Source organism: Micropterus dolomieu, linkage group LG10 (assembly GCF_021292245.1).
Source record: "Micropterus dolomieu isolate WLL.071019.BEF.003 ecotype Adirondacks linkage group LG10, ASM2129224v1, whole genome shotgun sequence".
NCBI classification, from domain to species: domain Eukaryota; kingdom Metazoa; phylum Chordata; class Actinopteri; order Centrarchiformes; family Centrarchidae; genus Micropterus; species Micropterus dolomieu.
Genome location: NC_060159.1, coordinates 29000273 through 29009878, shown reverse-complemented (window position 1 = coordinate 29009878; position 9606 = coordinate 29000273).

Sequence of the window (9606 nt, the reverse complement as noted above, 5' to 3'; positions counted from 1 at the left end):
AGGTTGGTCGGTAGGCGGAGCAGGTTTGGCCGAGGTGGCCGCGGGGGAATCGAGTCCAGGTCCGGATCTAGTTTGACACACTGAGATGCAGAATTGTTAGAGGGGTCGGTCCCTGCCTGTAGTTTTCTGTCCCTGCGGCTCGCCTCTCTCAGCCATGCTGAATATGCGGCCCAGTTAGCTTTAAAGGTTTTCTCTCCCTCTCCTTTTTCTCTAACTGAACCCTCAGAGTGTCTGACTGTCTCAGGTTGAAGCTGCCAGTCGCTGGAAAACCACACTGTTTAACCCACATGTCCAGCTGGTCAATACTGCCCAAACCATAAGTAGTCGCCATGTAATTAATATTTGGAGAATTCATCGTTTTTCACCTGCAGCTCAGAGTTTACGAGTCCTCTCACGCATGTAACGACCCGACAACGCCAAAATTGTGGTGGGAATTGTGTGTTTAAATAAACAGCTCAGGCAAACACTTGTCTTTCTGTGAATTTTATTCAAGTCTTCTGCAGAAGGACTCACAGCAAAACACATACGCCGTGTACATGTATGCTCGAATGAGTGAGGAGAGCTCTGTGAGCCTGTTATTTATCCAGCTTTAGGGTCAATAATATCATCCCACAGAGACATATTGTCCCTGAAGTCTGGATAACACAGAGAACAGAGATATTTTGACTGTTACGTTTCCACAGATTCAGTGCCACATCAGAGATGACTCTTCCTGAGTCCAGGGTTACATGCAATATGTTTGGAATTCCCATTACACATCTTATCTTTATCAACGATCACAAATCGTATGTATTGGCAGCTATCAGTCTGAACCTCTTCACTTGTCCACTGGAGTGCACCGAGGGTCAATTCTGGGCCCTCTTATGTTTTGCATATATATATTAACAACCTACCATGTGTGTGCCCAGAAGTAAATATTCAAATGTATGCAGACGATACAGTTCTATACATACATGGGCCATCAAAAACATCAGTGGCAACTAAACTTACAAACGCTATGGTAAAGATCAGGGAATGGCTAAACCAGTGTATCCTTCAGTTAAATGTCTCCAAGACAGTTGGTATGTTTTTTACTAAAACTACCAACTCCACAGCAAATCCGGACATTGTAATATGTGGTGAAAAACTTCAAATTGTTAAAGAATTTAAGTATCTTGGTATTCTCATAGACTCCAAATTTAATTTTAATTCTCATATCACCAAAACTGTCAAGAAAGTCTAATTTTTGATTTATCAGGAACTCAATGTCCACCCGAGCAGCCAAAATGTTTATGCATTCACTGATTTTTTCCGCATATGACTTACTGCCTCACCATCTGGTCTCAGGCCAACCACACCACTTTAAAACCAATACAATCCCTATACAAGCAAACACTTAAAGTTTTGGATAAGAAACCATGTCATTTTTACCACTGCAATATTCTGTCAAAATATAATTTATGAAGTTCGGAAAATGTTATTAAGTTCACAAATATCTGTCTAGCATATAAAATCCTTCATGGGCTGGCCCCTCCACCTCTTAGTGAGTTTCTGAGTTTAAGGTCCAACTCCAGTCGCCTCACTCGAGGAACATCCAGAGGAGACTGTGTCATTCCATTCAAGAAAACGTCATCACGCTCTGTGCAGTGTGTCTGGGAGGAATCAGATTTCCTGCAGCTGGATATTCTGTTCAGGATAGCCAAAAGCACACATTTTGTTTTACCTCCCCCAAATGACGTAAGGTAAGGATTTAAGGCGTCCTCGGTGGTTTCGCTACAGGACACACCGACAACGCCCTCATTACTCCGGCGCCAGTGTGTTTTAGAACTGATTTTAAAGTTTTACATTTAAGGCTTTACATGGTCCGAGTACCCGCACAGCAGCTCGTGCCTGGAGATCCTCGGGTTTTGGTTTGTTCCAGAGACCTGGCTGAAATCCAGAGGGGACAGGGCGTTTGCAGCTCAGGAACAATCTGCTAGAGGAGGTCAAACTACGAAGCGAGCTGACTGGATTATCCAGGTAATTTTGGAAGATGAATAAGATTTACCCGAGAAAAGCTGTCATGGCAGTTTAACCTGCATCTCTAAACTGCACCGAGCAGGTTATATTCTTGGTTTTATTTGGGATCATTTCACCACTAAATTTACCACTTTAATCTGAGTTTCCTCTCGGATTTTCCCCCCTCTCCCCTGGCTCTATTACTAAACAGAGAATTTCAAGAAGAACGCTGTGAACATAACTCCAGATGTGCTCAGTGTGCTGCCAATAAGTCTCCTTGGCCGTTATGAAAAACTGCGGGACCGAACACGCCCCTGAAATGTGAACGCGCACCAACTCCAGTGAAGTTCCCACCGTCTCAACTAACATCTTTTTCGCCGTCATCGTTTAACACCAGAGCAGCAGCAGAGTTTGCTTAATAACCCTGAGTTAAATCTGGGTTTGGTTCCCACCATGACATCCACCAATGTGTCCCTGAGCAAGACACTATCTGTTCCAGAGGCGCGCGACCTCTGACACATATAGCTGCTATAAGTCACTTTGGATAAAAGCTCGGCTAAATGATTATTTAATTATTAAAATCTCCTTGGGGTGAGAAGCTGTTGTCAGCTTTTATCCTGATATTTAAGAACATTATTGCATCAGTATCTTCACGTATATACAGCATTATTTAATTAATTATAGCCTACTAATTATTAAATTATTATTCTAAATACATGCCTTATCTGCATGTGTTATCAAACAGTCCCTCAATATGACACATACCCGAGTCTGTATATATCTTACAAACATGTTCTTATCCTAATTGTTAATATGCTGCCATTTTGGCCAGGTCTCTCTTGAAAAAGAGGTTTTAAATCTCAGTGAGATCAGACTTACATTTCTGGCAACATAGTACAAAGTTATATTTTCATTTTCTCACCACACCTCCTTTTTCTGTTATTCTTTGGGGTGAAGTTCAGGTGGAAAGTAAATTATTCAGATTAAAGGACTTTTTAAGGTTTTGGGGACAGTTTCTCTTTTTCTCTGAAGACTGCACAGCTGTACAGAAATGAATCTAATGTAGTTTCTTTTGTCCACAGTTGAAATGTTTGAAATAATGTCTTCCGTTTGGCTCCATCAGGTGGTGGAATGAAGAATGACACTGTGGTAGAGAGCAGTGATGATCTGAGATGTAAAGCTTGTTGTAATGAATGAGTGCAGCTCTCTCAGCATGTTGTTGTGTTTGTGTGAAGGTGTGGGCTCTGCTATGAATCAGTGTGAGGACAGAGAGGAGGGAGTCCCTCCCTCTAAAAGCACTCTGTGTGGGGAACATGACAGCCAGACCAAAGCTCAGAGGTGAGATGAGGATCTCTAACTGTCCAGGACTCAAATCACTCCACCATCATTATTCACTCTCAAAGCTCTGTGTGTGTTGTGTTGAAGCCCAGAGCAGCAGCAGGGACCGGACTCTGCTGGACCTGGACCTGGACCTGGACCTGGACCCAGCTGTGTGTCCATCAAGAGTGACTGGTCTATGAGGCAACCTATTGAGTTCAAAGATGGACAATGTTGTGCTGATAAAAGGTGAGAATGTATGGGTTTTTTTTTTCATGTTCGTTAATTTTCTCTTTTCTCACAAAACAATTAACTGCAGCAAAAAGGGACAAATATCTGAACAAATCAATAACAGACAGCAGGGCAGTGGTCTAGATAGTGAGTCCAACTAAATCACAAACCTCTTCTGTCTAGTGGAATCTTTCAGTCAGTCAGTTTTGGATCTTTTCTGCTGCTCACAGCTTTCACAGACAGTTTTACCAAAGAAATAGTCTCTATGAACACTGCTGACAGGGTGTTTGTGTTAACATGAACTCTGCCAATAGCTTCCCTGTGTTGTGTTACATTAGTGTCAGGGTCCAACATTCTTACTCAGGTAGCCTAAAACTGGATATGATGCAGACACTGTTACCAAGCTCCCTGCTGCTGAGCTGCAGTTATTCTGGCAAAGTGGCCGCAGTAATATCTGTGAGCCATGTGATGCCTTGGACTTTATAGAACAAACTAGAGGTGCTGCTGTAGTGCTGGTATTGTCATAGCTCTGTGTTTGGTCTCATACCAGGTTCCATCAGCAGAGACCACACTCTCCTGAACCCAGCTGTGTGTGGCTCATGTGGGAGGGGTCAGGATGGAGGTCTGAATTCAGACCCTGTTCACGCTCCAATTTGTAGATCCACTTTTAATCTACATTGAACTTCATAAGCTGCAGCTACATATCAGCAAGCTAATGACTAACATACCTGCAGTGAGTTTATGAGACTGCAGTCCCCTCAAAGGACATGCCATCAGTTTAGCTTCTGTCACTACATTATCTTTAAAAACAAGCAGTTTACTGGCTGTTCTCTGAGCTAGTTAGCCATGGTGACGTTGATTATAGCTGCTTTTCTTACTGAAGGTTTCTCTAAACACACTTGATGTGACAACAGGTCAAAGGTGCCATTTAACACATGAGAAAATCTTCAAGATTAACACTTAAGGACAGACTTGATTTGTCATTTCATTGTTCATACCAGGATCCATCAGCAGAGACCAGACTCTCCTGAACCCAGCTGTGTGTCCATGAAGAGCAACCGGTCTAAGAGTTTCCTCATTGAATTCAAAGCTGGACATAACTGTGCTGAACAAAGGTAAGAATCTTAATGTTTGTGTTGACCGTCACAGGCTTAATATACTTTAGCCTGTGACGGTCAAGTCATAGCTTTGGAGAATGATACGTAATTAGAATTCATCTACATATTTTACAACATTGACAAGGGAAACATGTTTATTCTCTCTGTGATTATGGACCCTCGCCAAAACTGTCCGTAAGTAATATTTGGCCCTCTGTCAGATTATGGTGCTTTGATAGCGGCAAAATATAAATAAATAAAAACTGTGTTAGCGGTGCTGAAATAGATCTCAGTCATGACAGCAACAGTTACTCACATAATCACTTCCTCTTTAGTGGTTTTGCAAACAAAATAAAAGTGCGAGCACGTTTTTTGCAGCAGTACTTTATTTTGAGTTAAACTGAGAGCTTTTACTTTGAAAAATTGGATTACCCTGAATTAGAAGCACAGGAATTTCCTCTTACTGGAGATACTGGGGAAATGAAAAGGTGTCTGTAGGTTGATGGATGGATATTTTTGGCTTCTCAGGACCAATTCAGATATTTATAGTTTATTTTTTTAATAGAGTTGGCCCATACTCACTGTCTCTGTCATCTTGAGGGCAACCACAACCTGCTCCAGGTCAGTGAAGGAAAACTCTTCATGTAGGCCGATTGGTTTCAGATTCATCATCACATTTTCAAATGAGAAATCAAACCATTTGTCAGAATAGGCAGGGTGCTCAGGAGGCCGGGCGGAGGACGATGGGAGGACTTGGAAAGGGAACACACAGAGCAAGTGGAGACAAAAACCCGAATGTCCGCTTCCATTGTGGGCCACCAAAAATGCCGCTTGAGTAGGGACAGAGTCCAACTAACTCCAGGATGACAGGCGAAGTGAGAGGTGTGAACCCATTGGAGGACTTGGGACAGCACAGCATCGGGGACGAAAAAAACGGAACCGATCAAAAAACAAGGCCCAGCGAGCCTGCCTGGAATTGAGCCTCTTGGAGGACTGCAGATAGGACAGGTTCTTGTGATCAGTCCACACGATAAACGGCTGCTCGAACCCCAGGTAATGTCTCCACTCTTCCAGGGCTAATTTCACTGTGAGGCGCTCTCTGTTGCCCACATCATAGTTGCGGTCTGCAAGGGTTAGACGGCGGGAGAGGGCGGCGCAGGGATGGAGTTTCTGTTCCGTATTAGAACGCTCGGTGAGGACTGCACCCACCCCCGTGTCCGAGGCATCCACAATGACAAACTGGCGGGAGGAGTCGGGCTGCACTAATATGGGTGCTATGGTGAATTGCCGCTTGAGCTGAGTGAAAGCCAGGTCAGCTTCAGTTGTCCAGTTGAAGGGGCTGGATGTGGAAGTCAGGCGAGAGAGACGTACTACCACTTGGCTGAAGTTTCTGATAAAGCAGCGATAGAAGTTAGCAAATCCCAGGAACTGTCGTACCTGCTTCCTATTGACCGGCCTGGGCCACTTCGCCACTGCCTCGAACTTCGCCGGATCCGCGTTCACCTGCCCACCTTCAATGACATATCCCAGAAAACTCACGGTGCTGGCGTGGAACTCACACTTCTCTGCTTTCACGTAGAGCTTGTTCTCCAGGAGTCTCTGTAGTACTTGTCGCACGTGAGAGATATGTTCAGGAAGGGTCTTGGAAAAGATTAGAATGTCATCGAGGTACACAAACACAAAATCACAGAGGACGTCATTAACTACGGATTGGAAAACTGCTGGAGCATTAGTGAGTCCAAAAGGTATTACCCGGTATTTGAAGTGGCCCAAAGGTGTGTTGAAGGCTGTCTTCCACTCTTCTCCTGCCTTGATCCGAACCTGTTGGGATGCGTTCCGAAGGTCCTACGAGTGTAGCACCCGGAAGGAGTTTGATTGCACATGGACGATGGGGTGGTAAGGTAAGGGCCAAATCTTTACTAAAGACTGTGCTAAGGGAGTGATATTCTGGAGGAACAGAAGAAGTGTCCAGACCTGCCACAGTACAGGCACTCTCCAGCTCTCATCCGACGGTTGCGTTCAAGAGGAGACAACCGGGGGCATCCCAGCTGCATGGATTCGTCGACTGCTGCTCCAGGAGGTGACGGAGGCCGTAGCTCGGGAGACGTGGAAGCAGTGGGGCAGGGAAAAACAGTTGGCTGGTGACGGACAGGAGGCGTTGTATTCACTGACTATCTGACCTTCTCCCGGTGGCGTTCTCTCAGGTGGTTATCCAACCTGATTGCCAGGAAAACAAGAGCATCAAAATCAGCTGGTTCATCAAGAGCAGCAAGCTCATCTTTCAGCTGTTCGCTCAGAGAATCCACAAAAACTCCTCGGACAGCCACATCGTTCCACTGGGAGTCCGCCGCCAGTGTCCGGAAATCGATACTGAAGTCCGCCACACTCCTCTGTCCCTACTGCCGGTGTAACAAGCGCTTGGCCGCGTTACCCGAGCGGTCCAGGTGGTCGAACACCTGTAGACGGGAACAGAACTCGCGGAGAGAGAGAGTTGACACAAAATGCTGGGAATTAGTTGCTTCAACCCAGGACAAAGCACGGCCTCTTAAGAGTCCCATAATGTAATGTACCTTGGAAGAGTCTGTGGCGAAGGTCACTGGTCGCTGGTCAAACACGCGGAAACACTAGAACAGGAATCCCCGGCATTTATCCAACTCCCCGTAAAAATGTTCCGGATCTGGCACATATGACTCCCTGGATGGAGAAATGGAACTCGTTGCAGGGTGGTCAGGAGCGGGCTGCTGAGGAATATGGTAAGTGTGAGTAGAGATCTGGGCAATTTGTGTCTGAAGTTGCTCTACCTGATCCGTCAGAGCCTGGTTGCTTGTGGTCAAAATCTGGATGTGCTGCTGGTGCTTTCCCAGAAGTTGACCCTGACTGGACAGGACCTTGTGGACAGAGGGGTTATCAGCTGTCGGGTGGGTCCATGTTGGCCAGATCGTACTGTTATGGGTGTGTACCAGAGAGCTGGACCCAAAAGCACGACAGAGCCAGGTAACAATTTACTAGTCAAGGGAGTTTATTGAGGAGTTAAACAGTCTGCTGGGGTGGGGAGTGATCCAAGTCCAGAATGGGAAATCCATGCGAGAAGATAAGCTGAGGCGGTGAAGGCGAAGCAGGTGGGCCGGCAGGTTCTGTGAGAGCGGAGGAGAACAAACAAACGTTAGAAAGAGCGAGGGAAAATCACAAAAACTAACTCACAACGGGAGCAGGCCAAGGTGTGTGCCACGGAAGATACGCCGACAATCAATACTGGCATGCTGGACCGGGGTAGATAACAGGCAGTTGATTGAGAACAAGGTGCAGGTATGTGAGAGCACAGTGCAGGAGCCAGGAAAGACCACCCCCACCTGTAGACGAAAAGACTCAGGGAAAAAACAGACAGACAGGGACAATAGGATGGGGAAACAACAGAGAACAAAAGGTTATTTTGGGTATGTTATTTTAGGTGTTTTTCCTGGAAATAGGTGGCAGGTACCAAGTGTTTAACACTTATGAACTAAATTTGTAAATGTATTGTTCATACCAGGATCCATCAGCAGAGACCACACTCTCCTGAACCCAGCTGTGTGTCCATGAAGAGCAACTGGTCTAAGAGTCTCCCCACTGAATTCAAAGATGGACATAACCGTGCTGAACAAAAGTAAGACTCTTACATGTTTGTGTTGTTTTGTTGACAGTCACAGGCTAAATGTACTTATCTTGATTGACATCAGCTGCAATGTTCTTCTTTATATTTTTGTGGCATCAAAGGACGTGATTTACCTCCCACTGGGACCACTCTTCTTCTATTGGCTCATGTGGGAGGGGTCAGGATGGAGGTCTGAATTCAGACCCTGTTCACTCTCCAATTTGTAGATCCACTTTTAATCTACATTGAACTGCATAAGCTGCAGCTACATATCAGCAAGCTAATGGCTAACATACCTGCAGTGAGTTTATGAGACTGCAGTCCCCTCAAAGGACATGCCATCAGTTTAGCTTCTGTCACTACATTATCTTTAAAAACAAGCAGTTTACTGGCTGTTCTCTGAGCTAGTTAGCCATGGTGACGTTGATTGTAGCTGCTTTTCTTACTGAAGGTTTCTCTAAACACACTTGATGTGACAACAGGTCAAAGGTGCCATTTAACACATGAGAAAATCTTCAAGATTAACACTTAAGGACACACTTCATTTGTCATTTCATTGTTCATACCAGGATCCATCAGCAGAGACCAGACTCTCCTGAACCCAGCTGTGTGTCCATGAAGAGCAACTGGTCTAAGAGTTTCCCCATTGAATTCAAAGCTGGACATAACTGTGCTGAACAAAGGTAAGAATCTTAATGTTTGTGTTGACCGTCACAGGCTTAATATACTTTAGCCTGACGGTCAAGTCATAGCTTTGGAGAATGATACGTAATTAGAATTAATCTACATATTCTACTAGGGAAACTTGTTTATTCTCTCTGATTATGGACCCTCGCCAAAACTGTCCGCAAGTAATAATATTTGGCCTGCTGTCAGATTATGGTGCTTTGATAGCGGCAAAATATAAATAAATAAAAACTGTGTTAGCGGTGCTGAAATAGATCTCAGTCATGACAGCAACAGTTACTCACATAATCACTTCCTCTTTAGTGGTTTTGCAAACAAAATAAAAGTGCGAGCACGTTTTTTGCAGCAGTACTTTATTTTGAGTTAAACTGAGAGCTTTTACTTTGAAAAATTGGATTACCCTGAATTAGAAGCACAGGAATTTCCTCTTACTGGAGATACTGGGGAAATGAAAAGGTGTCTGTAGGTTGATGGATGGATATTTTTGGCTTCTCAGGACCAATTCAGATATTTATAGTTTATTTTTTTAATAGAGTTGGCCCATACTCACTGTCTCTGTCATCTTGAGGGCAACCACAACCTGCTCCAGGTCAGTGAAGGAAAACTCTTCATGTAGGCCGATTGGTTTCAGATTCATCATCACATTTTCAAATGAGAAATCAAACC